Source organism: Syngnathoides biaculeatus, chromosome 11 (assembly GCF_019802595.1).
Source record: "Syngnathoides biaculeatus isolate LvHL_M chromosome 11, ASM1980259v1, whole genome shotgun sequence".
NCBI lineage: Eukaryota > Metazoa > Chordata > Actinopteri > Syngnathiformes > Syngnathidae > Syngnathoides > Syngnathoides biaculeatus.
In genome coordinates this window covers 12,457,224-12,484,057 of record NC_084650.1, presented here as the reverse complement: position 1 = coordinate 12,484,057, position 26,834 = coordinate 12,457,224, and the positions used below count along the sequence as shown (strand labels likewise).

Below are 26,834 nucleotides of genomic sequence, written 5' to 3'. Positions count from 1 at the left end.
CTTGTGAGGATAAGTGTCTAAGAAAATGGATGGATGGATGGATGGATGGATGATCCTCTTCTGGCAGCGATGAACTCAACCAAACGTTTCCTATAGTTGCAGATCAGAGGATCAAGATGCTTTTTTTTTTTATTTCTTCTTGACAAAGCTGTTGCAGTTCAGCAAGATTCTTGGGATGTCTGGTGCGGATAGTACGATCTCAAACGGGTTGAGGTCAGGACTTTAAACTTGTATAAAGGTGGAAAATCTTGATTTTCATCCAACCACATTTAGACAAACTGAGTTGAATGGAGAAAGTTCAGCGCTGCTTCTTCTCTTCCGATGAATGCGAAAAATGAAAGGATGACAACCGTGTACAACCCGCAAATAGAACTATAGGGCTATATCTTCATGACTAGCGCAAATCGGGAGTTCCATGTGCCTAATAGAACTATAATAATGCTGATGATAATAATGCATTCCATGAATTGAAGACGTTTGGATAACCACACGCGACTTAAGAGCTCACATCTTGTTTGCCTGCATGTAGACTCCACCGATCAGATTCACCAAAATCGCGCTGGATCCCCTACAAGTTAGTCGTGATACAAACAGGTCAAACTTTGGACTGACTTTCTGTGGACCGAGATGTCATTCCGCCAAGCGCATCTCCAAAAGTCAGACCTGACAGCAAGCTTCGATGTAGTCGCACGAGAGTGCCTGATTTTGTATACTTGTCAATTTTATAAGCATCAAACTTTGGTATGCTCGTTAACACTTTTCTCTGGGATGTCAAATTTGGTAGACATTTACAGGGGCTTTGAATAAATGACATTATCACTTCGCCAAGTTACTTTTGTCTGTTTCTTGCACCTCTGCACCACATCTAATAAGGGGCAAAGGCAGATTTTCACACGTGTTCACCCAACTTGGATCCGTTTGGGTCAGACTGGCGACACCAACCATCAGAGACGCATCTCGGAAAACAAATGGCAGAGCAAAACACGTCGAGGCAAATTACGGGTCGACGATCAGATCACAGTCCTTCTGCGGCTGTAAGAAAATCTCAAACAGACCCAAAAAGTTCAAACAACTGTTGCTCCCGGAGGCGATCAACACAATCGTATGTACGTAATGCGGACAAAACGCTTTCTAATGGCATCAAGTGTACACAGATATAAGTGCATTGATGAAAATTGAGGCTTTTCTCTCAAAAAACTGATTGACCTAATTACCCAAAATGACATAACTAAAATTTCTAGACCACTTTAAGAACCACCGCAGATGCAACCACGTCCTGTACATCAATCAAAATAAACCTAAAAAAAATGAGTAGCATTTGAAAACGATGAAAAAAATTCCGTGTTGACACCAGGGATTAAAAATGAGTTTTAAAAATGTACAGCAAGATTTCTACTGAGGTTCCTTAGTTTGGGAACAGCGACAAAAAAAAAAAAAAAAAAAAAAAAATCTTTGACCCGACCTTCGGCATCAAGCAGGAGCAGCTCCGCGAGGTGAGGCGAAAGAAGCTATTTAGAGATTTGAAAACAAAGAGCAGAATCTTAAAATAAACCTTTGAGTGCACGGGCAGCAGGAGGGAGGCCGGAATAATAGTCAAGAGGCAAATTGCGCCGTCTTCACGTCTTTTCATAAACCTAACGAGAGTTTCGTGGGGAGCTCAGCTGGAATTCTTGGACGGTTCAATCATTAAAAAAAAAAACAAAAAAAAAGCCTTCTCTTTTTCTACTTGGGTTCATTTGTGAACAGTTATTTCATTTGCCAACAACAAAAACATGATTATGGAATGTAAAAGAAGAAAAATTGATGAAAAATGATGGTGGAGTACAAAACTCCATGAGTATAAATTATTGAAATCAGATTGTTTCATTGATAACTGACTTATGAGCATAAGTTTCCCGGTAGAGACAGACTAGGCATGATTGTTGGATTCAAACTAAATATCGCTTTCATGGTAAAGTGTCTTGTGTTTTGCAACTCAATCTTGAAAATTATAACTTTATGTGGTCATTTGAAATGTTTGGGCGAGAGAACAATTCCATCGAATGAAACAGATTTGTGAAAAAAATGTACAGCCTATTTGTTGCATTAGCAAGTGTTAAATGAAAATAAACAATTGATGTCTTCTGAATGGATTCAAATGCAGTAAAACGGTAAAAGTACAGTATTTTCCGCACTAAAAGGCGTACCTAAACGTCTTTGTTTTTCTCAAAAGCCGACGGTGCGCCTTATAATCCGGTGCGCCTTATATATGGATCAATATTGAGCCTTTAGTGCAGCTCCATCTAATGGATTCATAACATAACCACAGCCCCTACTGTAGCGTCTATTCTGTGCGCCTTATAATGCGGTGCGCCTTATATGTGAAAAGAAGTTTTAGAATAGGCCATTCATAGAAGGTGCGCATTATAGTGCGGAAAATACAGTAACTGAAAAGTCAATTGAAGTCAGAGCGGAAGCTAGCTGACGCCAGCCATGCTACATTCGTTTGCCAAGTTATTTGCCTCGATAACGAGTCCATCGTATGCATTTTAACAATTGAACACGTGCTAACTCTCGTAGCTGGTTGGAAACATTCATTCCAAGACAGCGTTATGGTGATCTATTAATGTTAGCGTGTATTTGTCAAAGGGTGACGGCTGGCGCAAGTGCTTCTGCCACCGAGTTAAATAAAAGAGCCTATTTATCGTCACAAGGAAAAGTGGCAGCTAGGGCTCATACAGATAATGAGAATGGGACGCAGCATGTCACTTTGCCTAAATTGATGATTCAAAGATTTTTTTTTGATGTTATTGTATTGAAAATCTTTTTTTTTTTAACCTATGCGCTCTACCTTACAATCGGTAACCAGCCCATGACATTTTCCCCATTCCCACTTTGAAAACTTCATTAAGCCAAAGTCAGCCTTTGTTGCAGGAAGGATGAAACGAACCAAACTGTTGGATCCTGATCGGTCATTATCACCATAACTGCACACAAAAACATAAATCAAACAAGGCTATCGATCTCTGCGAACGGCGGCAAACGTCCGAGGACTCGCCACGCTACGGTTGATTATTTAAGAGCGGCGGTGTTGGTTGCTGGGGACAGATGAAGATTTGTCCATTTCGGGGAACATTTGGGAAAGAGGTGAGGAGGGGGCGGGCGGGCGTATTGGCTAGGAGTTGGCGGGGGGCCGGACTAAATGAAAGACAAATGCGAGTAGTGCCCACTCAGCTATTTTCCCAGTCAAGATCAAAGGCGTGCCGGACCGGCCGCTCCACGGGAAACTTGAGATGGGTCCTGCCTTTGTTTGCTGTTGCTAGGCGACCGGCGCGAGGCTGAAAGTGTTTGCAGTGGGGTACCAACATCAAAACCATTTCCAATATAAATTTTCTTCTCCGCGTCGTCGGCTCTCAATTCAGCAAACGGGGGGGGGAGGAAGCGACGGACGCCGATCGGACCGACTGGTAGGCGCGGAATTGTCAATGGAGTCGATCCAGAACGCTCTCCGAACACGCCGCCTTACGCAAAGCAAACGCGAGCATCGCGATAGGAGATTAGCACATTTTCCGTCCTGGTGGAGCAACAGGGAGGGGGGTGGGGCTGAAACTTAAATATATCTTGATGTATTTATAAGCTGTGGTTTTTGCTTCCCGGTGAAGCTAATTAGGACGCTGTTATCTATTAATGGGCCTCGTGATAGCGACGGTGGCTAGACGTGTGTCACAGAGAGCTCATTACGTATCATTAGTTCAACACTCCAATAATGTCTACACCTGCTGAGCATAAGATAATGACTTACCCCCCCCCCCCCCTCCCTCCCCTGATATTTGCAGGACGATTGTCTCGCAAGCCAAGCGCCACCAGGAGGGCGGAGAGCTGCGTGAAAACGGATAAAGCGCCACAATGCGGAAGCCGCGGCGCCTTCTATTTGCCGCAACGTACGGCGGGGGGGAAGCGAGCCGCGTTCCGGCCCGCTTTGGAGCGCGCGACTCATTAAATAAACCGGCGTTACAAGCTTGTTACTCACCAAAGGCTCGCTATCTCCCTGCTCGTAGCATCCTCCAGGACGGAGAGCTGATACGGCCATTATGGACGGAAGCTTACGCGCCGACAATAGCCCTGCTATTCCTGTCCGCTTGTTGGCTGCTACTTAAGTCTACAAACGCACGTGTAGCCCCCCCGTTTTTTCGACAAATGTCACCTAAACGCGTCATTTACGTATCGACAAGTTGGTTCAGGTTAGTGGGGCCCAAGCTCACTTTTTTTTTTTTGTCCACAGTGTAATTTTAGCCGTGCCTTGACTCATATGCCTGTGAGCAGTGTCGGGAATATGGCTTTGGAAATGTACTTGTTACAATTACAAGTGAATTACAAGTGAATATGTAATAATGGTGCAACTATCACTTTCTCATTTGTTTACGTTTTGATTATTTGAATTTTGAAACAAGGCATCAACAGGAGCCTTAGATGAAAAATATTTATTTTGGAATTGAACATTTGTTTACTAAACAGATAAGGAACTGATGACAAAATGTAAACAATGTTTGTTTACATTACATTACATTACGTTTACATGTTTTTTTGCAGTATAACCCTGCTAAAAATTGTCTATTGAAATTCTATAGAAATCTATAGAATTTGTACAGAACAACTTGTTGTACAGAACTTTGGCTGTGATTTTCTATAGAATTTCTACAGAACAATAGAATTTCTATGGAAATTCTATAGGACTTGAATTTTCAAGTTCTATAGTTCTTTCGAAATTCTTAATTTACATTTTTTTTAGCAGGGAAGTGGGAAACCAGCAGCGCAAGGTGACCTAAAGACTAACATGCACTATTTATATCCCAAAAAAAAAAAACATTGCTTCGTATGACAAGACAGATAAGTACATGTTTCATAAATGAATACATAATTCGTAATCATGAAGAAAAAAAAGTCAATCTTTTATGTGGTCAAAAGTGTAATTAGACATGGAACTGTTCCAAAATCTCAGACTGGATTTCACCACCGGCTGTTGCTTTGAGACTAAGGCAGAATGGCACATGACCAGAGAGAGCCAATCACAGGCAGGGGACGGGAGGTGGGGTATCATTTCAATTCTAAGGAAAATTGGAATCATGAAAAATTTCCAAATGCAACTGTAATTGAATGACACATTATCTCCGTAATGTATTTCAATTCCATACATTTAGTAATTAAGGTATATAAATCTCACTGCATGTAATTAGTTGCTCCGCAAGAAATATTCAAATATCATATACTGACAGAGGAACATCGATACTCGCTTTGTCAGCCCATTGATCGCATTCTGCAATCTTTGTTTACATTAAGCTTGCGGACTTTCGTGGAAGGGACAAGGTTTGCGTCTGTCTGAGATTCAGAGCGTGCAATTCCCTTTAGTTTGATGTTTAGTTGGAATCTCAACTGGGAGGGGCAGTAAACAGCTCGAAGCGTCTTTTTCGAAGAGTTGTTTCGATGTCATTGAGGTCACTGCCACCATCTTGGTTATTTTTAATGTTTTTTTTTTTTTTTTTTTTACTTATAGACAGGCCTGCTTTCTGTTCCTTGTTTTTTTTTCCCCCAAATAAGCTTGTTACTTTTTGACAGTGTAAAAAAGATGTGAAGTCAACTTGGGTTGGGATCTTGAGAGAGACCTCGGGGGCCTACAAGGGCAGCGAAAACGAGGACAACAGCGACATGGGGGAACTTGAACCGGGAGCGCTTGACGCCGATGACGCAACAGATTCACAGATGTGAGATAATCGCCATCCGTGGCTTTCTTTAAAAGAATTGTTTCGTTGGGCGCGCCAAGATTGATTCTTGGTCAATGCGTCACATACCAAGTTTCGCCGTTTAAGAATTCGGTCTCATCTGAAATCAAAACATACAGGTAAGTGTATTGATTCAGTGGTTATTATTACTTAATTGGGCAAATTCGTGCTCGTCCTTACATTTCAGGGGCTTGCTCAAGTATAAAAATTGAGAAGACGTCTTCTTATTTTCTTGGTACTGCTGTGCAGAATCTACTTATCTTATATTTTGGAAGTTTTAAAGGGGGAAACTCATTCCAGACGAGCTTTGTACAGCCCTGATGTTTTGAAACCCAGGGGATCTGTTTTGTATTTTTTGGATTTTTTTTTTTTTCAAAAAATTTCCATTTGCTACAAATCCTCAATTTATACATAAATGGGAACACAGTGTGCTCATAATTACAGTCAATATTTGCGTAGAAGAAAAAGTAGCTTGTTTCATCAATATGAAACATTGAATGGGGAAAACAAACATAATCTGAGAGCCCCGCGTAAAAATGTATCAGGAAGAAAATGGATTGCTATAAAGCGAAAACCGCTTGGATTTGCACAAAAATGGCAACAAAAAATAAAAACAAGCTACTACGCTATCAGAAACTACATCACGTGGAAAAAAATGGATATTTAAGAGGAAGGCAAGTCCCTAAATGTGCTAATAAAACATTTAATGGATTGTATATTTTGTCTCTCAACTGAAGTTTATTTTCATGCTCGAGAGAATCATCCCAAACATCATAAATGTGTTGAGATGAATCATTTTTGGCACTTAATAAGTTGGCTGACAATGCAAAGAAAGGCACCTCTTCAAGTCGAAATTTGCGAGGTTCTCAAAACAATCCAGGCAAACACAGCATTAGGGATTATTCTACTTATTTAACGAGCATTTTACTTTTGAGCGAGGTGCCGGCAGCTATTTTGTGAATGAAATAATGAAATGCAATTTTTTTATTACGAACGCCGGCTGACACATTGGCAATTTAAAAAAAGCAAACAAGTGTCAATTCCCTTTTGTTTCCGACCGCAGTCATTGAGTTATCCTTGACAGTTATGTGCTATTTGAATGTCGGTGACATCCCAGCGCCAACCCCCCAGTTAAGCCGCCTTCATTTATAGAAGCGAGCACATGGCGCCGAGGCCGAATGTTGACGCGCTGGCAGCCAACAGCATGCGTAACAATGTGTACACTTCTATACATTCCGCGGCGAATATGCCGCCGAGCTCTTGGAACACCCAAAGTGCAACCGCCACAAAGTGACCTTTGTGTCTGGAGCGCCGAAGATTAGAATGGTGCCGCGCCTGCCTTGTGTTATCACGGCCGGAGCCAACTGGCACAGCGCGGGCGTCCTCTCCCCGCGGCTCCCGGTCTGCCGTGATGACAATGGCAACGTGGCGAAAAAATGGCAAAAATTGCAAAAATTAAAAATTGCTTGTGGGCCAGGAGACTTTTCTGCGGGAAGCGATACAACTGGGTCCAGTGCTCCTCAAAGGAAAATCCTTGCCCAAGGAGTGACACTGACAGGACTTTAGGTCACATGTCAGCTTGAGCAACAAATTCCATATTTTTATTGAAGTTATAACAATCAAAAATGGCGTCCATTTATGTTTGCCATCAGCCAGTCTGCTCTGCTCTAATTAAAACAGTTTGTTTCATTAATAGCATGCGTGTGTGTGTGATGAGTCAAAATATAAGTAAGTCCAAATCCGAGGTAAACAATAATGTCTTTGGACACGCCCCCTTTTTGTGACATCATCATGAGCGCGGAACAGGCCGCTGCCTCATAATAAAACTTTTCACAGCAATTCTTTGTCTTGCAAAAGAAAAAAGAGGATTTTGGGGGAAATATTGGCGATATTTTCCCATCCCAATTCTTATTATAAAAGAAAGCTTTCATGCTGGGTTCATAATTGATGCATTTTCAATCTCTGTTGCTTGGTTGTCACTTTATTTGTAGTTACTTGCTGTTTAAATTGATCTATTTCAGAAGTTTTTACGAAACTGGGGATATTCCTTAATCCTTGACATTAATCACTACACAGGAAGTCGTTGTCAGTTTCCAAAAGGTTGATGACTTTTGACTTAGATTAAAAAATGTCTTCGTCAAGGCAGTGATTTTTTTTTTTTCTATTACAGTGAAGAAAATAGGTATTTGAACACCCTGCTATATTGCAAGTGGTGGACTTTTAAAGGCGGCCGAACAGGTCTTTGAGGGTCAGAATTCTAGCTGATAGACTGGTGTTCAAATACTTATTGCAGCTGCATCACACAAATAAATCATACATTATGATTTCTGGATTTTCCTTTTTAGATTATCTCTCTCACAGTGGACGTGCACCCGCGCTGAAAATTTCAGACCCCTCCGTGATTTCAAAGTGGGAGAACTTGCAATATAGCGGGGTGTTCAAATACTTATTTTCTTTTCTTCACAGTATATGGTGGCGCTGGCAGGGCTGGTGTACCTAATATTGTGGCCGTTGAGTGGCAGAAAGATCACAGACTCGCCGCCAACGGGCCACTCTTTCTCCCGGAGAATTCTGTTTTAAAATGATCAAAAAACGCCAAAGCTATTCTTAGATTCCCTTTCCCCCTTGCTGTGATATCATATTTAATAAATCATCAAGAATAGAGTTGATGAATAATGCGGTGGCATCGCCAAGTGTACATACTGTATGTTGTATAATGTACAATAAAATTAGGAGGGTCACAAAGAGGAACGTGTAGCATTCCATACATGCGCTCAATAATGTAACATCCGTCTACGATCAGCGCACAATCCAAGAGTTGGACAGATTTGGCCTCCGCGGGCCACGGTAGCTCGAAAATAAACAGGCAAGCTCTCACCTCCGCTTTGCTGATGACTGCTGTCTGAACCCTCAACGGCCCCACTGAGACAATAAAATGGCCGAGTGGCTATTGAACGGAACAAGCGGGAAGGCAGACGCTTTACGGGGCGAGCCCGACGCGAGTAGGAAGATTTAGGAACAGTAAACATTGGAATTCCCTCGTCCCGAGGTCAAGCGGCCGAGTTACCTTTGCGGGCTCTCCCGTGAGGACGCCCGCGGGGGTGGGGGGTGTGGTGGTGGGGGGGGGGGGGGTGTTTGAGCCCGAGCGGCCCGGAACGGGGGCGGCCCTTCAGATCAAAACAAAAGAGGCGTCACGGTGAATCGCAGACCTCGGACAATAATCACTAACTTGATTTACACCGGGAATGCCTTTAGTTTTGCGGGACGGGGAGGCTTGGGATGGGGATGGGGGGACGCATTATAGTCCATCTATTCACTTTGTAACGTCGGTCCACGCTATAGAACACAGGTGTCAAACTCAAGGCCCGGGGACCAGATCCTGCCCGCCACATGGTTTTATGTGGCCGGCAAAGGCAAATCTACTGTGTCAACTTCCACGATTCTTGTGAAAATCTGTTACAAAATTTCAAATTGTGACATGTGATAAATGATAACATTGAGATATTACAAACAATTTTGTGTTGCCAAACATGAACAAAAGTTGCAAAACCCATTACCCTTGATTTCTGATTCCAAAACTGGTTCAACAATTGACGTAAATACGATGAGCCGATCAAACAATTTTATGGTTTCAATTATAACGGCCCTCTGTGGGAAACCGTAACCACAATGTGGCCCGTGACAAAAATTAGTTTATCACCCCTGCTATAGACGATATAAATAAGAGATAGCTAGGGAGCTAGCGAGCTAATAGAGAACTCGTAGATCGATAAATGAACTCGTTGTGCCTTCTGTGTACGTATCCTGCAACTAGTTCGTGACCACTCCCAGGTGGAAACCACCTTTTGCCCGAGGTTAGCAAGAATAGCCAACAGTTCCTCGCGATCCTAAAAAGGATAAGCTGTAGAAATAAGATAGATAGCTTTTGTATTTAGGTTGTCATTTTTGGTTGTGGTCGTGTATGTTTTGTTTCACTGAAGTATTTAGCAAGACATTTCTTAAACAGACAGCAGTGGTGGGGAATATTTACGTTTATTGAGCTAAGGCACATATTTTACATTTGAAAAATCTCAAGGCACACACCGCCAAACAAAAATGTCAGAAAAAGTAGATACACACGTCAATTATGCACGTTCTGAAGTCTAATAGAAGAACATTTTTCTGTTCTGTCCGTCTTTATAAATAAAGTCTTTATAGATTGATGAAGAAAGACACATTATTTGTTGTAAATAAATAACATTTGGACCAATTAAGTGAAATTTGACCATTTCCTGTGGCACACCAGAAAAACTTTCACGGCACACTGGTTGGGAATCACTGACTTATCTTATTTTGAATTTCCTGTTATGGGGAGGACGGTGCGCCGTGCCACCAGTGCCCGATTTTGAAGATTTACTTTCAATTTCCCATCCGGGTAATAAAGAATATGCAACATTTGTGTCATAGGGATACAAACTTGATGGTCAATTTTTAATGCCCGGTTAAGTCGGGGAAAGCATTTGTACAGTACTCATATGTTATTCCACAATCCCTACATGACTTTTTTTTTTCCCCCCCCAAACATCATGTGAGCGTATTCCCACATGTAAACTCTTGATTAATCCAACAGGCAACATAGGAGCCATCTTAAGCGTGATGGGTGCATTATGCTGCGCGACAAGTTTAAAAGTCTTGATCTTTTCACAGCGTTGTAGGAGAGGATTTGCCGGGCCCTTTTTCGTGTTGACAGTATTAAAAAGCATAAAGGAGAGCGGCCCGGGGGAGGGGGGGGGGGGCGGGGGGCGGGGGGTTGCGGCTGACGTCACGGGCCGGGAGTCACCCACCGTGCGTTCGGCGTCTCCGAGTAAAGACTTATCCGCCGAGGAGTTGGGGCGCACAATGCGCGCGGACAGGGCGTGAAAGTACTATCATCATCAGCTCTGAATGCAAAAAAAGAAAACATATCTGCCACAAAAAAAAAGTGGGGGGGGGGGCTCATTCCAATTCAGCTGCGTTGTTAGGACAACGAGAACCATCCCTCAGATGATTAGTTCCACTTCAAAAGAATTTACTTTCCGCAGTGGAAACGTCCCCCTTTTGTGTCCTTACACGGGGGTTTATCGGGCCCAAAGACGGATCGTATGTCTAGTCGGCCTGTTTATTATTCCTTCTGTTCGCACTATAATTGTATTAAATAAATAGAGCAGCGCCGACAAAGGCCCATTAGCCCATAAACATGTCCTGGCGCACACAAGATGAGGCAAAACCGCGGTCTGCGCTAAACAATTTAGGCGACTGCGAAGGCGGAATAAAACCCACTTGTCTCCCGGGCTCGGAACGTCCCGACGCCGACGCCATGACACAAGCATGTTGCGGTGCGCCGTGTTTTGTCTTACCGTCGTTTTTCATGCGTGTCGGCGACGAGCAGCAAGGCTGGGGACTTCTTTGATGCCTTCTCCTCCCAAAAACGATGAACGAAGCATGGCGGGAGGGGGTTGTCTCTGTAAGACAGCAAATGTGTCTTTGGTTAAAAATAATAACAATAATCATAATAAGCCAAACTGCCAATACAAACATCAGTCAGTGGAGTTTTACGTCAGGAACCACCAACGTGGATCATTGGTGCACGATCCAACTGGCATTTGGTGCCAATTAAGTCGGTGCGATGGTTATCGGGTGATTAAAAGCAGATCAGAAGCAGTCGGGGAGGAGGTATCGATTGTTCGACTCCATTTTCATGCAAAGCACAAAGCTCGGCTGCTTGTTCGCAAAACCAACACACAGAAGGAGGCAGGGGAAGGAAAACATCTCAACAAGAGTGGAATCAAACGCGAGTGCTTAAAAGTGACATCCCCTTTGCTTTTACTGCGTTTATTTCATGAGCTGAGGCGCCGACGTATCTGCGACTATAAATGCAAGTTTTGTAAACTACAGTCGTGCGTGTCTTTTGGTATTTCGATTTGTTAACTCGTTCACTGCCATTGACGGATTTAGAAGTCAAATATCCACGCTAATTGACACAATAAAACAATAGTAATCCAATGCGGGATGGTTTTGTTTATTGACCCGATTCAACCACATTTAATCAGGTGTTCAGTTTTAATATGCTAGGAATGCAATTTTCATAAGGTAATTTGTGGGACTGGCTTTTACTGCACGATAATGAGACGTGTTCACAGTTTCATTCAAAGCCACTTTGATAAACAGACTATTACAGTAATTTGACTTTGCTGTAGCAAATAAACCACGTGCTCAAGTTGTATAACGCAATGCAGTTGGTCGAGAACATATTTGTTTTCATTTTTATTTTTGCTACATCGTGCAAAGGAACAGCACATGTGCATAAATGTGCATAAAATACCCGAGTCAACAGCGCTGCTTGAAGAAATGTCAAATATAATGTTTGACCTGCAACTGGTAAAATATGTCACTCACTTCTGTAATACTGTTTTCTTACCATGATCTCAAGGGAGTAAGTTGAATAAACTAACACCTGATGACAAAGCTCTACAGTAGACTGCCCCCACATTGTTTTATTTTTAATATACTCACCCATATGCAACCCATAATTTTGTGGGTTTTTTTTTAATGATTATCTTTGGTATCAAATATCACCTTTTTTTTTCCATTGCAGATAAACTACAGTGCCATACTTCAGTCCTTCCATTGGCAATACAGCACAAATGAGCTGTTTTGCTTCAGACGTTAACGGTTAAAGAAGATGAGAGGAGACAAATGAAGACTCCGATTGGTTAATGTGCCAAAAGAGGCGGACCTTGAGGCTGTCTTGCAAATCTCCAGATTTCACATGACAACAACGATGACGAAGGGGAGCACAACCGCTTCATTTCGCCTGCTTTGTGATGTTTGCAAGCGATTTCTGTAATTCTTCAGCTGACAACGCGGAGTTCTTTTTTTTTTTTTTTTTTTTTACCTCATTGAGGACTGCGCTGTTTTTGTCATCTTTATAGGGTGGACACTTCTCGGAAGAGAAGCAACAGTGCCGAACTTTCTCCATTAAACTCAGTTTGTCTAAATTTGGTTGGATGAAATCAAGATTTTCCACCTTTTTACAAGTTTAAAGTCCTGACCTCAACCCCATTGAGATAGCACTATCTGCACCAGACAGAGCTTTGTCAAGAAGAAATTGAAAAAAAAAATCATCCCAATCCTCTGATCTGCAACTACAGGAAACGTTTGGTTGAGTTTATCGCTGCCAGAAGAGAATCATCCTTCCATCCATCCATCCATCCGTCCATTTTTTTAGCCGCTTATCCTCACAAGGGTCGCGTTGAGTGCTGGAACATATCCCGGATGTCAACGGGCAGGAGGCGGGGCACACCCTGAACTGGTCGCCAGCCAATCGCAGGGCACATGGAGACAGACAACAGTCGCACTCACAATCACACCTAGGGGCAATTTAGAGTGTCCAATTAATGTTGCATGTTTTTGGGACGTGGGAGGAAACCGGCCACACAGACGGGTCCGGGATTGAACCCGGGACCTCAGAACTGTTCGGGCCAACGCTTTACAGTTGAGCCCACCGTGCCGGCCAGAAGAGGATCAATCAGTTATCAAATTCATTCGTGAACTTACATTTTCCTCCCTGTCCTGTGAATGTTTACACTATAATTGTAAGTTGAGCCCACACTGTGCCTTGTTAAAAAGTAAGAATATTTTTTTTCAAAAACACTGAAGCACTGGCGGTCTCACGGCCTTTATGTATTATGGTCATAGTTCTGCTGTTACCTTCTAACCAAAGGTAGTTGTGCTTATTCCATGAAGCACGGGTTTATACTTCCATCACATCCAGTGTGTTCCCCACAATACAGTAAATGCACATTCCGAATAAAAAAGATCTCAGCATGACTAAATGTCACCAAGTGAACTTTGCGTGATGCAAATGGGCCTCCTGTTGCCTGTTCTCCAGCTACAGGTCAAAGCGAAACTTTCTTTTGTTCTTGTCGTCTGTGCCGCAAGTGCAGTGCTATGTAATTTCCTCCCCCCAAAAATTTATCAGGCAGATATGCACATTGTACATTCTTTCTTCTTTTTTTGGGGTGGCGGGGAGGGGTCTTAAATTATGTGGAAACATAAAAACGTTTAGACTTGGACACCTCACAAAAAAAATTAATGTAGCCGTACTTCTCCTTCTTTAAGCTTTCCTCCATCTGGCAAATTATTATTGAAAAACGCTTTAATTGATCTTTGAAATCTCAAAATTGTGGTCCTGTTACTTGATTTCGCCGTAAATAATGCATGAATCTTAATGGCAAAATTTCGGCTAATGCGGTCCGTGGAAGATCTCCAATTTGGTGCTAATCCAAATTCGGATTGTTTGGTCCCAGTGAAGCTCTGCTCTCTCATACTTCGGGTCCTTTTAGTTTGCTTTATAGTTCTAGAGTCCAGTACGGTACATTTTGACCAACCATTTTTGATGCAAAATGCATTATAATTACGTAAATAATTCAGCACGATTTTATCTTCCTATGTTCAAGCGCCGTGTAAATGGTCAAACTGAGTATAATGTCGCAGTGGCTAAAAATAATATGAAATATAGTTGTCCCTTGAGATAAGAGTTGAATTAGTTCTGTGAGGCTCATACGCAAAAAGACGTGTCTCTACAAAAGAATGGAAAGGTCATTCATTCGTTCCAGCATTCTAAAAAAAAAAAATCATTTAATTTCAAAATTAACATTGTATAATATTCTACTTTATAAAAACACACTGAAGTGATAAATAATTAGAATGTGAAGAAATTAATCAGGTTTTGCTGCATTTTTTGTTTCAATCCAATGTATATCGTGCTGCTCCTTCTGGTGTGCTCACCTTGGCCACCTGGAGGCAGTATAATACAAATATTGTGATTATAATATTATAGAGATGCTCGCTTCTAGGCAAGTTAGCAGCTGTATTATCATTCCTCGCAGAGGATAAAGAAGATAACCCTGTGAGTATTGTTGAATTGTCTGTCTTCATTTGTGACTCCAGCATTTTGTTTGCGATACCAATGATATCTATTAGCCCATCCGTGGCATTTTTTCATTCTTTGTTAGCGTTACTCTCAAGTGATGACACTAAAGTGATGTGGTTGTTTAAAATTTATGTGTAATTCCCTTTGTTGCATGTTTAATTTGACAACAGGGGTTAATTTCAAGCATTTTTTTAAAGCATTGTTCAATATCTGTCGGTAAACTAGCCAACTGGTCGGCACAGTTCAGAGGTCGCGGGTTCAAAATACAGGCTGTGGCCTTCTTGTGTGGATTGCATGTTTGCCTGCGTGTTTTTCTCCCTCTGGATTCCTCCCGCATGCTAAAAACATGAATGCTAGCTTAATTGTAGGTAGGTTAACCGCGCTAAAGCGCGAGTAGAGGACAAAAGAAAAAGCTTCCAGCTGCTCGGATTTTTTTTTAATCTGGAGCCGCCCGGGCGCACGCGTGTGAGCGCGGGTGCAATTTTAGCTGTTAAAATGGTGCTAAAGATCAATAGGATGTTGTTGTTAGCGAGGGAAACACGAGTTGAGGTGGCATCGCGGGTTGTCACGTGTGATGTTTGCGCTAAAGAGGCACCTGTAAACAGTCAGCAGCTCCACGCCGGCTGATGAAACGGATCGGGCTCGCGTGAGGTAATAATCCCGGCCTGACTCAAATGAGATGCTCGTCTCCTGCTCTGGGAATTCAGCAGCGGCAGCACCAAAGCGGAGGAGGAGGAGGATGTGCGCCTCAAATGCGACTATTAATAGAGCCTCCACTCTCTTAACTTGAAATCTATATTATTATGCGCTTTAAAAATGAGATCAACTATATGGGTCAGTGGGATTTCTCCAAGAGTGGAGGGGAAGGGGGCGGAGGCAGGGGGGGGGGGGTGGACGGACTACAAGAAACTCGGCTCGCTGCTGACAGCAGATCTGAAGCAACTGAGCAAGTTTATATGAAAATTATTTGAGCAGAGCTTTAATTAACAGACCTGTTTTGAACCGATTGAAAAGTGGGCCCGGGTCCGCGCCGGCGCTCGCGAGGCCTCATTATTTCCCGCGAACCCTCCATTGTCTAAATAGTTTCCATCGCATAAATAACAGCACGGCTGACGAGAATGTTCAAAGGGAAAACGACTCCGCGACGTCGAAAATGATCAAAGGGCGCCGTGGCCCGGCACCTCGGTGGCCCGCGAGGGGACTTTGGTCCTTGCGCACCGCGTTTCGTTTTTGAACGCTCACGAGCCGGCGAGCAAACAGCGACTCCACCCTCAGCATCTGTCTGGTGTGCTCTCTCGGGATTTGGGGGGGGGGGGTACGGGGGACGCAAAAACAAACGCGTTAACCTCCTCACTGCAAATGACTGCAGTTATTAGCAGCGGGGAGGGGGAAAAAAATTAAACGGAATATCGGCACGGTTGTCATACGATATGATCAAATGCAATGCCATTACGCAACTTTGGCTACGCCTGCACAGCCGGAATTGAGCTCTTTTTTTTTGGGGGGGGGGCAGTTTATTATTTAGGGCGCAGTTTCTATGACGCAACATATTGCTTTCAATAATTCAGCAACCCAAGGAAACGCTGTACAAGATTAGCACGTGCTACAATGATACACATCAGGCCCATTAATGGCGCCCTGACAACGTCAATGTCGCTAACGACGTATTGGACCGCGTTCAATTACGCACGTGCACCAAATGAAATGGCGGCTGCACCCATTAGAAGATGCACATAATCGGCGATGAAATTTGGGGGGGTGATGAAGACTTATCATGGCCTCTGGCGTCAATTCCGCACGTTGAGCAGGGCTTAAAACTCACTAAACTCAGATCTTTATGTACACACCTCATAAAACATGTAATTGGCCCCCTCCGCAGTTTTTAACTTATTTGGAATTATTCATGCAACGTTCAACGCAGTAGACTACATATAATACATTTAAGTCTGCAGAAATATTACGCAAAGTTGGCAAATACTGTATGGATCTAATCAGTGTTTCCATAGCTTTAGGAACTGTAGCTTTAGGGGAAATCTGAAATGCATAATTGATGGTTTTACTAAACAATAAAGGTCAGGGGGGACTCAAGGCACATGACGTGACACGTGTCAGACTTAAGTTTGTATTTCTGATCCTGAACTGGCAGGTTTTAGGACTAAAACGTGTTGAACGATTGAACTTTGACTTGGGATTTATGAGAATGGAGCTGAACTACATGAACGCGCAGAATCCACGTCATGAAACATTCGACTGTGGCTCGAGTTCCCGAGATGATTCCATTTGGATGCAGGGATCACGTTTTTGGTTTCATAGAGAAAAGGACAATGGTGAAATGCATAGACAAGTAAACTATATTCAAGTTAACGTTATGAAGAGTTACTGTGCCATCGCAACGAGGAATCTGTTTTTCCAATGAGTGACAGGACCCAGTATTTTAGTATTAGTAGGCTATAGAGCTCGTGCACGCGACGTCACCCTATTGCCGGTCAAACAAAGCTGGGAGACATTGAACCAGAGGAGAATACTTACAATAACCGAGACCTGTTGTGCTCTCGGTTGTCACAACAGACGAGACAGATATTCAAAGAGATCATTCTGTGGAATACCAGCTGAAAAGATCGGAAAAGCTCGATGGATTTTGGCAATAAAACGTGATAGATGGTGCCCAACCAAAATACACACACGCCTGTGTAGCAATCACTTCGTTTTCAGGTAGGAATTATTACAAATTATTTATAATGTCAGGTTGCCTCCTTTGAGAAGAATGCGTGTTCAAAAAAAAAAAAAAAAGGCTGTTGTAGAGGTTTACGGAGGTTAAGTGTGGCCGCAATCGCTTCCGTGTACGTTCCATGGAGATGACTCGGTCCTCTTTTTTTTTTTTTCCAATCATAGTTAATGAATGCGAGTTTGTGTAAAACCAGGGGTCATTTATTTTTATTTAAATATTGGTATTTGTATTGAATACTAGCAGAAAAGATCGCTGGATTCCGGCAAATGTTAACGTGTGGCCGAACACACTTCCGCATTCACGAGCCGTCAAAACAGTCACTATGTGGGATTTATTCCTGATGAGAACAGATCCAGCAACAAAGTATTCGTTTGCATCCAGACTTTTCTACACTTTCAAACACTTCCGTGTAACCTTCGACATCTTACTCACCAGATCCATGTGTAGATCCAGTTGTCCGAGACAAGCGAAAGCGAATTAATGATCCAATTTCTTATCGGCGAAAATATCGACTTCGGCATTAAATCCGGGTCCTCTATGCCGAGTTTGTCTAATTTTTCCACATGCCGTCATTTATTTTCACCTTCTAAATGACTGACGGTATCGGACAAGACTCCGGGCGTCGTGCTACAAGACATATTTCCGTGTCGTCTCCAACCGACTTAGCGTTGAGCAATGCTTAGCTTGACCACCAACATGGCGACGTAAGCAAAAGTCACGTGATTTTATGACATGGGTGCACGAGCTCTATTAGAGTATCCACACGTCTTAGCGATGCTAAAGTTGGCAATTTACAATCAGCATCGTACCTGAATGAGCTCAGTGAATTAACAAAAGCGCATGAACTATTAACTATAACTATATTGGGCAAACGTGAACTATTTAATTCATTTTTCAATGATGAGTATTATAGGGGACGCGTTCATTCTGGCGTCTGTGGAGGGATTTCAAATGAAAGTTCATTTTCATTCCAGAGTGTCAGGTTTTGTGGGTGACTCCCAGGACAAACCACATACGAGGTCTTCATATGACGTCGACATATTAGCACTGCATTCGGCTGCCGATTCAGTGCGGCTATCATTCATGCTTCCATGCGGGGAGATGCGTTCAGCAACACTCGGTAAATGGGAGAGAGTGTGAATGTTGCTTGGAAAATTATTTGTATGGCAATGTTTAACACACTGCACGAGCACGCAGTTATAGAATTGATTTTCTTTTTGCAATACAAGTCAAGATAAAATATTTATCGAAATTCGGCCCAGCGCTGCAATAAATGTGACGTTAACCTGCTTCCACCATCATCATACTGTGTTGCGTGTATATTTGCGCATTAAGTACAAAAGTCCTGTTTATGTTTGAATTCCTTGTTTAAAAAAAAAAAAAAAACATCCAAACAACAAGCTCTCCTTCATGTTTTTGCAATGGCTGGGTTGCACGTGACATCACGCTTGTTCATCCGGGTACTTGACCGCCATTGCTGCAGACAAGCAGTGAGCTGTACATCGTCAGCCTGCCAGATTTTTTTGTTGCGTCTACGGATGTGGAAATCGCGGAAACAGAGACTTTGGGAAGCGATTTTTCCGTGTTCCAGATATTAGATCGCACGAGGGAGAAGATACACTGGAGTTATCGAAAAAACTGCAAAAAAGTGGCTTGCAACTATACGACGCGCAGATCTGAACGACGCTCGAGTACACAAGGCGAATGCTTATTTGAAAGTCTGTTCTGAACATTTTGTATTTGTGTACGTGTAGTTCTCGTGTCCGGATATTCTACTTTAGGGAAGTCTTTCAGATCCTTTGCAAAGCACGTCGTTGTGGAGAGTACACGGGTCGATATCTTCACAGAGTTTGATCTTCTGTACATATCTAGCTTTGGCGACATCATCGAGTGAATTCGAGCAGGCAGAAAACATCCGCCGCTCGCCGCTTACACGTGGGTCTGCGGACGTTGCCGCGGTGATGTCGTCTGCGACGCCTAGCTTGTCTGTAGACATGGCGGCGATCGTCACGTGATTGCAACCCGAGAATTGGTGGGTGAAAGCTACTAGCGTGGACTGAATGGGTGGCAACAATGGGCGAAATGAAACGGCAATATTTTGACGGTTGCCGACATATTCTGAAGTAGTTCATTTGTGTAACAATGACTTTACCTCAAAATTTTGAATAATGAATTAGTTCACTTTTTTTTATAAAGGTGAAGTGAACATCGAACTATTTTGTGTGTATAAAGATATTTCCCAACCCTTTTTATGCAACTCCAACTGCATCCCCGCCTCTCTGAAACGTAGCCACTTAGCCATTAGCATACCTCCAATGCAAGGTCAGGCTGCCCCCATTGATTTCCGCTTAGTCCGCCACTTCCTCTTAGCCACTCCGAAATCCGTCAACCGCGCTCCTCAAAGCGGCGCTAGTCGCTAATTACTCTCCCCCGCTCCCCGTCGCCGCCGGCCTGCGCTAGAAAACTATTTGCGTCAATAGTTCTTTAACTTGAGACGAATCCTAAAGACACAGCAGTCAGCCTGGCTTAGACTATCAATGACAATAGGTTACCGTGAATTTCTTCCCATTAAAGTCCCTTTGTGCCAGCGCGGCGCTCTTTGGGGACAACACCACATTTGTCCTCATCATTAATGTCACTTCCCTAAAGCAACACATCCTCACATTGCAAAGCTTGGTCAAACTGTAATTGAAAAGGCCCAAGGGGAATTCCTGAGGTTTAGTACCATGGGAGAGGTTGGTGGGGGGGGGGGATATCCCCCTCCCCACACTCACCGTCGCCGCGCCACATCCATCAACGTTGAGTTGGACTGTTGGGGCCCTCTCGGAAACAACACGCACAGAACCATGTCAGGTCCACCTCGATCCGGCGACGAGTCTGATTCGAACACGCCCGGCGAATGGAGCGACTTCAAGAGGGTTCCGGGATCAGAAACAGAATTCTTCCTTCAGATGTGGACTTCACAGGCTTGATTACACAGCCGCCTCGCCATGCATACTGCAACAGATAAAATTAAACACGCGCGATTACGCGTCGCTTTGAAAACTCCTGGATCATGATCAGTACCTTCTTTTTTTTTTTTCATGCCCAACCTCAAACAGCAGAGATTCGATAAAGTGTGCAAAAAGTATTCAGCAACTAAACTGTCACTTAATGAAATTTGATAGTTTTGAGAAGACAACTGAGCTTCTTTGCAATGTGGGTTTTTTTTTTTTTTCGTCAAATCTTTGGCGCAGTGCTCTTTAGGTGTGAACATCAAAGCATAAGACGTTCCTTGAGCAAAATGCTTCCAAACACGCATTCTGTGAAATCGGAATCATGAAGCAGCGACATTAAATTGTAACCGATAATTTCAAAAAGATTCCTCAGAAGCGTTGCGGATGAAGTGTGCAGTTTTTGCTCCGATCGTACATGCGTGAAAGCTGCAAGGTGCCCTTGCTGGTGAAAGGAGGACATTAAGGTTCAAGGCAGGGGGGGTTGGGGGGTGGAATGGGAGCAGCGGTCGTGAATTATATTCATTCACGCTGTTGCATCTCGCTACATTTTCCACCAAGAGTATTATTTATGAAGAAGAAGAAGAAAAAAAAAAACACTGACAAGCACGATCAAGGTCCTTCGGGGTGACTTGTTTTTTTCATGGCACGACTTAATCACGGAGAACATCCCGAGTCGCTCAGCTCGTAGGAAACCATTAGAGCGGATTTCGCAGAAAGTGGGCCTCATCACCTACTGTCAAGGACCGCGTGAAAGCGGGTAAGGCACGGATGATGATGGAGGAGAAGAAGAGGGAGGGGGAGGGGGGGGAAAGCATCTTTACAAGAACCATCCACAGGGGCCAAGTGCAATGCTTCAAAAAGACAACCATGCATTAGATATGAGGAGGGGCGGGGCCCATGCCTGCGAGGCCAATGCTGATTGGGCGCTCACTTTTGAGAGAATATGGGAACATTAGTTGAGAGAGACAAGTTTTCACGGGGCTTCAAGTACACCGTCACGTAGACGCATGCTGGAATTTTGTCATTTTCACGCTTGTACTTGATAGCTGTGTAAACTCAATCCCCCCGCCGGTTGGGTTTCTCTTCAGAACATAATGTACGAGGGAACCTAAATATGTCACAACAAACCAAATCTCTTCTCGTCCCCCCCCCCCCCAAAAAAAAAAAAAACATCTAAATTAGAATGTTTGCTCGTGACTAACACCAGAACACGAAGCAACATTGAAATGTGTTGAGAACTCGAGCGATTAAATGAACAAAGTAGCACAGCCTGCAGTACACAGACAGAGCCGAGTGCACTTTAAGGGAACGTCTTGAGCCAATTATCCTGAAAAGAAGACGTGCCACCATCAGATGACTTGTTTAACTCCAGCCGTCTTCGGTAAGCGCGTCTCATCTGTTTACCACCTGTGGGTAACGTCATTTCGGGTCAGAACAGATTGGATCGAGGATGGGTCGGTCCACAGATTTGTAGGCATCCACTGGTGTGTGTGCCGTGTGATTACTTCAAGTCCCGCTAAAGTAACAACGTGTCTTGTAAATTTGACACGCTACGGAAAAGAGTGTTGCTTACAGCGCTGCCAAAAATGAGTAATGAAAAATAATCAAGTTTATAAAATGAGATGAAGCTTTAAACTCCTTCAGAATCAAAATCGGAACCATCTTTACTTGCCAAAGGGTGTCATGGACAACAATAAACGGGCCACCGTTAGCATCTCAGTTATCCAGAATTTGAAGTTAGCTTAAAAACAAACCAAAGTAGTCGGGCTTGGGCATACATTCTGCCATCATTCGCCCCTCCCTGACTTTATGTGTATTAAGCGCCCTCAGCTGTAGTGATTTTGCGCAATTGCCACTTCCTTATGAATAATAACTTACTACCAGTCCAGTGTAGAGTTAGCTATCACGCTATTGCTACAATGCGAGAAAAAATACATCTTCCACTTGAGTCTTGTGTATTTGTGCTCAATCTTCCCTGTCTATGCGTGATGTGGCACACTCACTGCTGACAACGAGGCACTCTAAAGCGGCCACACGACAGGACCATACAAAGGGAAGATGTATTTGCCAGGGTTTAGGCATAGCTTGCTAGCTAATTGCATTTCGCTACTGCCCCGGACAACTGCTTATGCGATTGAAGGCGCCCGAGTTCTTACATAGCACGGGAAGGGGGGAGTCATTCCTGAGCCGCGGTGCATCAAAATGCAGCCCAGTGGATGCAAGAGTGGGCAGGTGGTGTTAACGGCTGAGTTCATTTGCCCCCAATTGAAGCGGCTCCTGTCATTCCCTTTAAATGTGGCGATTTCACAGTTTTGCACGGAGACACCTCTGTGCGGAAGAGCAATGGCCATTTTGGCGTAGACTGATATGCCACATTGGTAAACACACACAGTAAGCCTTGCATGACAATCGGGATAGCGTCTATGAAAATAAAAAACAAAATCTCCACAATTCAATATTACATAGCACTGTTGTAAAATGCAAGACTGGCTTTGGTCTCAAGACCACATTCAAACTCGACTCCCAAAAGTCTTGCTTTTGTCTTGGTCTCAGACTCTGACAATACCGGTCAAGAACAGCACTGATTTCGATTCTTTACTTCCATTAAAGTGATAGCAAGGAGACGCAAAAGCACAGCGCAGCTCAAGACTTGACCCAAGCACTGGAACTCAGATAAGCAGATGCTTTGACGCCATTCGGGATGGCCACTCTGACAATGCACTTGTCCTTTGGGACAAATACTACGACAAACGACCACCACTCGACAAGTTGGCACTGAAATCATTCTCAGTTCTTGCCTCCTCTGCAACAGTTGAGAGGGTTTGAAGTCCCTCCTTCTGTTATGTGCACCTTGGCCACCTGGGGCAGTAGAATAATAACAATATTTGCAAAATACATGTACATGAATGATAGCAATAACCAGATATACATGAAGACAGAGAAAATGCAGAGAATACAGCATCCATCCATCCATCCATTCATCCATTTTCTACCGCTTTTCCGGATCGGGTCGCGGTTGAAGTAGCTTCAGCGAGGATACCCAGACTACCCTTTCCCCAGCGACTTCTTCCAGCTCTTCCGGAGGGATCCCGATGCCTTCCCAGGCCAGCCGAGAGACAGAGTCTCTCCAGCGTGTCCTGGGTCGTCCTCGGGGTCTCTTTCCGGTGGGACGTACCCAGAACACCTCAACAGGGAGCGTCCAAGAGAATACAGCTTATGTATATAGTATATATATAGTTATGGTTATAGTCTATGTACGTGTTGCTGCACTGTGCAATATGGAACCCTTCTTGGTTAGCCCTTCTATGGCCTTTTGTATTTGTTAACATTAAGCTGAGCAGATTTTCCTTAGGCAAAGCTATGTGGATGTTTTACATACATCGTGTTATTCTTTGCCTGGTTTTGACTCTAAACAGCAAATGGGTGTGACATTGAACAGCTTGAAGTTTCTTTTTTGAAGAATCGTCCACAGTCTGACAAATGGTTGCTCGTTGCGGCGAACAACAGATCGAATCTCGGAAAAAAACGTAAGTGTGGTGATTTAAATCAAGCATATTCGGATTTAGTTTATAAATGTAGTTAAGAGACGGCCTCGCTGGCTCCAGCCTTCCACGGCGCTGCATTATATTGTCGTAGCTCACGTAGTTCGCCACCGTGAGATTGGTAAACAAACGATTCGAGTGGCGATTGCTAACATTGTCGCACAAACGCCTTAATTGTTTTCAGATGTCACACAGAGAGCGGCTTAGACTCAGCAGATTACCTTAGCAAAGAGGAGCCGACGCGAGCTACGCGCACGTCGCCCTTTTATTCCATTGTTTCGGCCTTTTAAGGATTATTAACGGCTTTATAATTATTTCACGATGGAGCCTTTGTGACGCATTGTTGAGAGGATCTCGAAACCTGCGGCTACCGTTCATAAAGACGTGAAAAAAAAATTTATGTACAAGCAGCTTCACAAGATGAATGGAGATGGATGAGGTCCAAGACAAAAAAAAAAAAAAAAAAATGGAAGCACAGAAGAGTGGATAAAAGGAAAAGCGGGACGGGGCAGCGGTATCAATGGCTCAACCTGAAGACGTTGGGGGTGGGGGGCGTATTTGGGGGGGAGGCGTGCATCCAATGAAAAAGACACCGTTAGCGTGGCCATTAGCATCACTTAGATTCAAAGCCGATGACTGTACCTCCCCAAGCCGGCGCCAACCGAGCCCTGAAAACCCAGGAGACGGCGGTTACGCAAGATGTCACGCGCCGTTATGGTGATGCAGAAAATCCCAAGACCTGCTGTGACAAACGGTTCCGTCACCTTCGTGCCGACGCACAGCTGGGGCCCAAACGCGCTGCGGCTTCAACGATGAAATAGCTTTTTTTTTTTGTTTTGTTTTCTTTTTGTTACATTAGCTTCAGGTAAAGACCAAGATGGCTGCTCGTTGCTAGGCAGACAGCGCCCGCTGTAAAGATGGCGGGCCCGAAGCAAAGTGGCAAACCCGCACAGCGAAGATCTCGCCTGCTGGGGGAAAAAAAAGGCGTGGCCCGTTTGGCTGACTTTGGGAAAAATCCACACGGCCGACTCGTCACGTCACGTGGAAGCCAAACGTTTCACGTAGTCGTGAACTTTTAAACGGAAAATCCCCAAAACGTAGCGAGGTAGGGCTTGTTTTGGGGGACATTTTAAGCGTAAAACGGCATTTCGGCACCTCGATGGCGTCTTCTAGTCCTGAATGTCAAACAAAAGGCTGCCATCGAACACATTTCTGGTTTTGGTACCTGAAAAACACGTCAGAGATCGCTTCGGGCCTGTGTATAATATTTGTATACTGTTCAATATGGCAGTCACGCACTAATGACAATATTAGAAAGAACACAAATGTAGATTTGCGGTGGTGTACAACTACTGATATCGCCAGGAAATGAGAAGGGAAAAATATTGGGAAGCCCTCTCAGCAAACGATCTTTCATATATTCGGATAAGGTACATAAAACTTCCTGCCACAAGAGGAATTTTTGAAAAATCCAAATGTGCTTGCCAAACAATTGCGGCTCTTCTTTGTGTGTTCAGATTGCTAAAGTAGAATCATGGCAACCGCATTTGTTGTGTTTATTTTCTGAAAATGTTCAACGGGCAATTTTTCTATTAGTTTAAAATGACTTTTCTGGTAAGATTTCTGCAATACATTTGCAAAGGGCGATTTTGATTCATTTTTTTTTTTTAACTCTTCTGGATGTCATTTTGATACAAGGGCACAGAATGAAAAATGTTTCTCACCTTATTTAAACACCCAAAAGCCAAACTGTCACAACATTCCTCATATCTTCGTCAGTTCATCAGCTGAGATCTTATTAAGGACCTTTTTTTTTTTTTTGCCCCCCCAGCCAAAGAAACTTTACAACTACAAAACTGCCTTGTAAAACGACTCCCCTTAAAATGAGAAGAAGTGTATCGCGTATAAGTGAATAACCCTCCCAAACCGGTAATGAGCGGAAAGTTCTTTCTTAAACAGCAGAGAAAACTTATTTGAAGCTACTTCTGCTACTTGGTTACTCGAGAAAATTCTTGAATAATATCAGGACCCTGTATGCAAAAGGTTCAAAGATATGTTAAATTAGCTCACTTTTGACCCGAGCATCTTTTTGATGCGGGGCCATAGAAAGAAACCGACGTCGGCCACCTGTTTCATGGTGGGAACAAAAAAAAAAAAAAAAATGCTGACATACGATGGGGTACAAAGTTTGGCTGCTGGCAATTGACCCCGTTCATCAAATGGGAGGCCTGTGCGACACACACACACTCACACACACGCCGCAAAATGCCAAATCCCCTCGACAAACTGCCCACTTGCTCTTTTTAAATTGATAATAAATTGATAATAACATTACTGCTGTGAAGCGTGTGTTGTACAGTTCAAAAAGTGGGAAAGACTGATTTCCAGTTTCTAGAATGAGAGTTTAGCTATGCATCATGATTTGATGTTATTGTAAACATTTTAAAAATGGCTGACATGCCACCTCTTTTCTATGGGGGGGGCACAACACCCTTAAAAAAAAGTTCTAAAGATGTAAAAAGATACACCAACTATGAAGATACTGTCCTATGCATATGTAATTAGAAATGAAATATTAAGGGGAATAAATTAGTTTAATAAGACTCAAACAGCTGTCATGTGTTTTTTTTTTTTTTTTCCAAGTTGAAGACCCTTGATACAAACTTTGCAGCAACAGGTATCATATTCCGCGTTTTCTGATAATATTAAAACATGACAAATTGATTCCATGGTCGTGCTTCTCTAGTTTTATTTAGAAATCTCCACAACTTTCTATTTGAACACGCTTTGTCATTGTGGCTGCGATGTCGACGACTGACGAAGGATTTTATGACTTGTGTAAGCTGAGCTGAAGCTCAA

General features: G+C 43.3%; 1 protein-coding gene across 3 annotated transcripts in view; it reads right to left on the bottom strand.

The window, feature by feature from the left end:
• The window catches only part of zic6 (zic family member 6), a 96,803-nt gene that overhangs the window by 16,934 nt on the left and 53,035 nt on the right, over nt 1-26,834 (bottom strand). The window contains exons 3-5 of one of the 3 annotated variants that reach the window (XR_009797184.1): nt 20,212-20,434; nt 11,132-11,236; nt 10,581-10,675 (exon numbers count right to left, since the gene is read on the bottom strand). The gene's annotated coding sequence lies outside the window, so the exon portion shown is untranslated. Of the gene's footprint in view, nt 1-10,580; nt 10,676-10,735; nt 11,237-20,211; nt 20,435-26,834 lie in introns of those variants that run through there. The other 2 variants (XR_009797181.1, XR_009797183.1) reach the window with 2 other exon arrangements.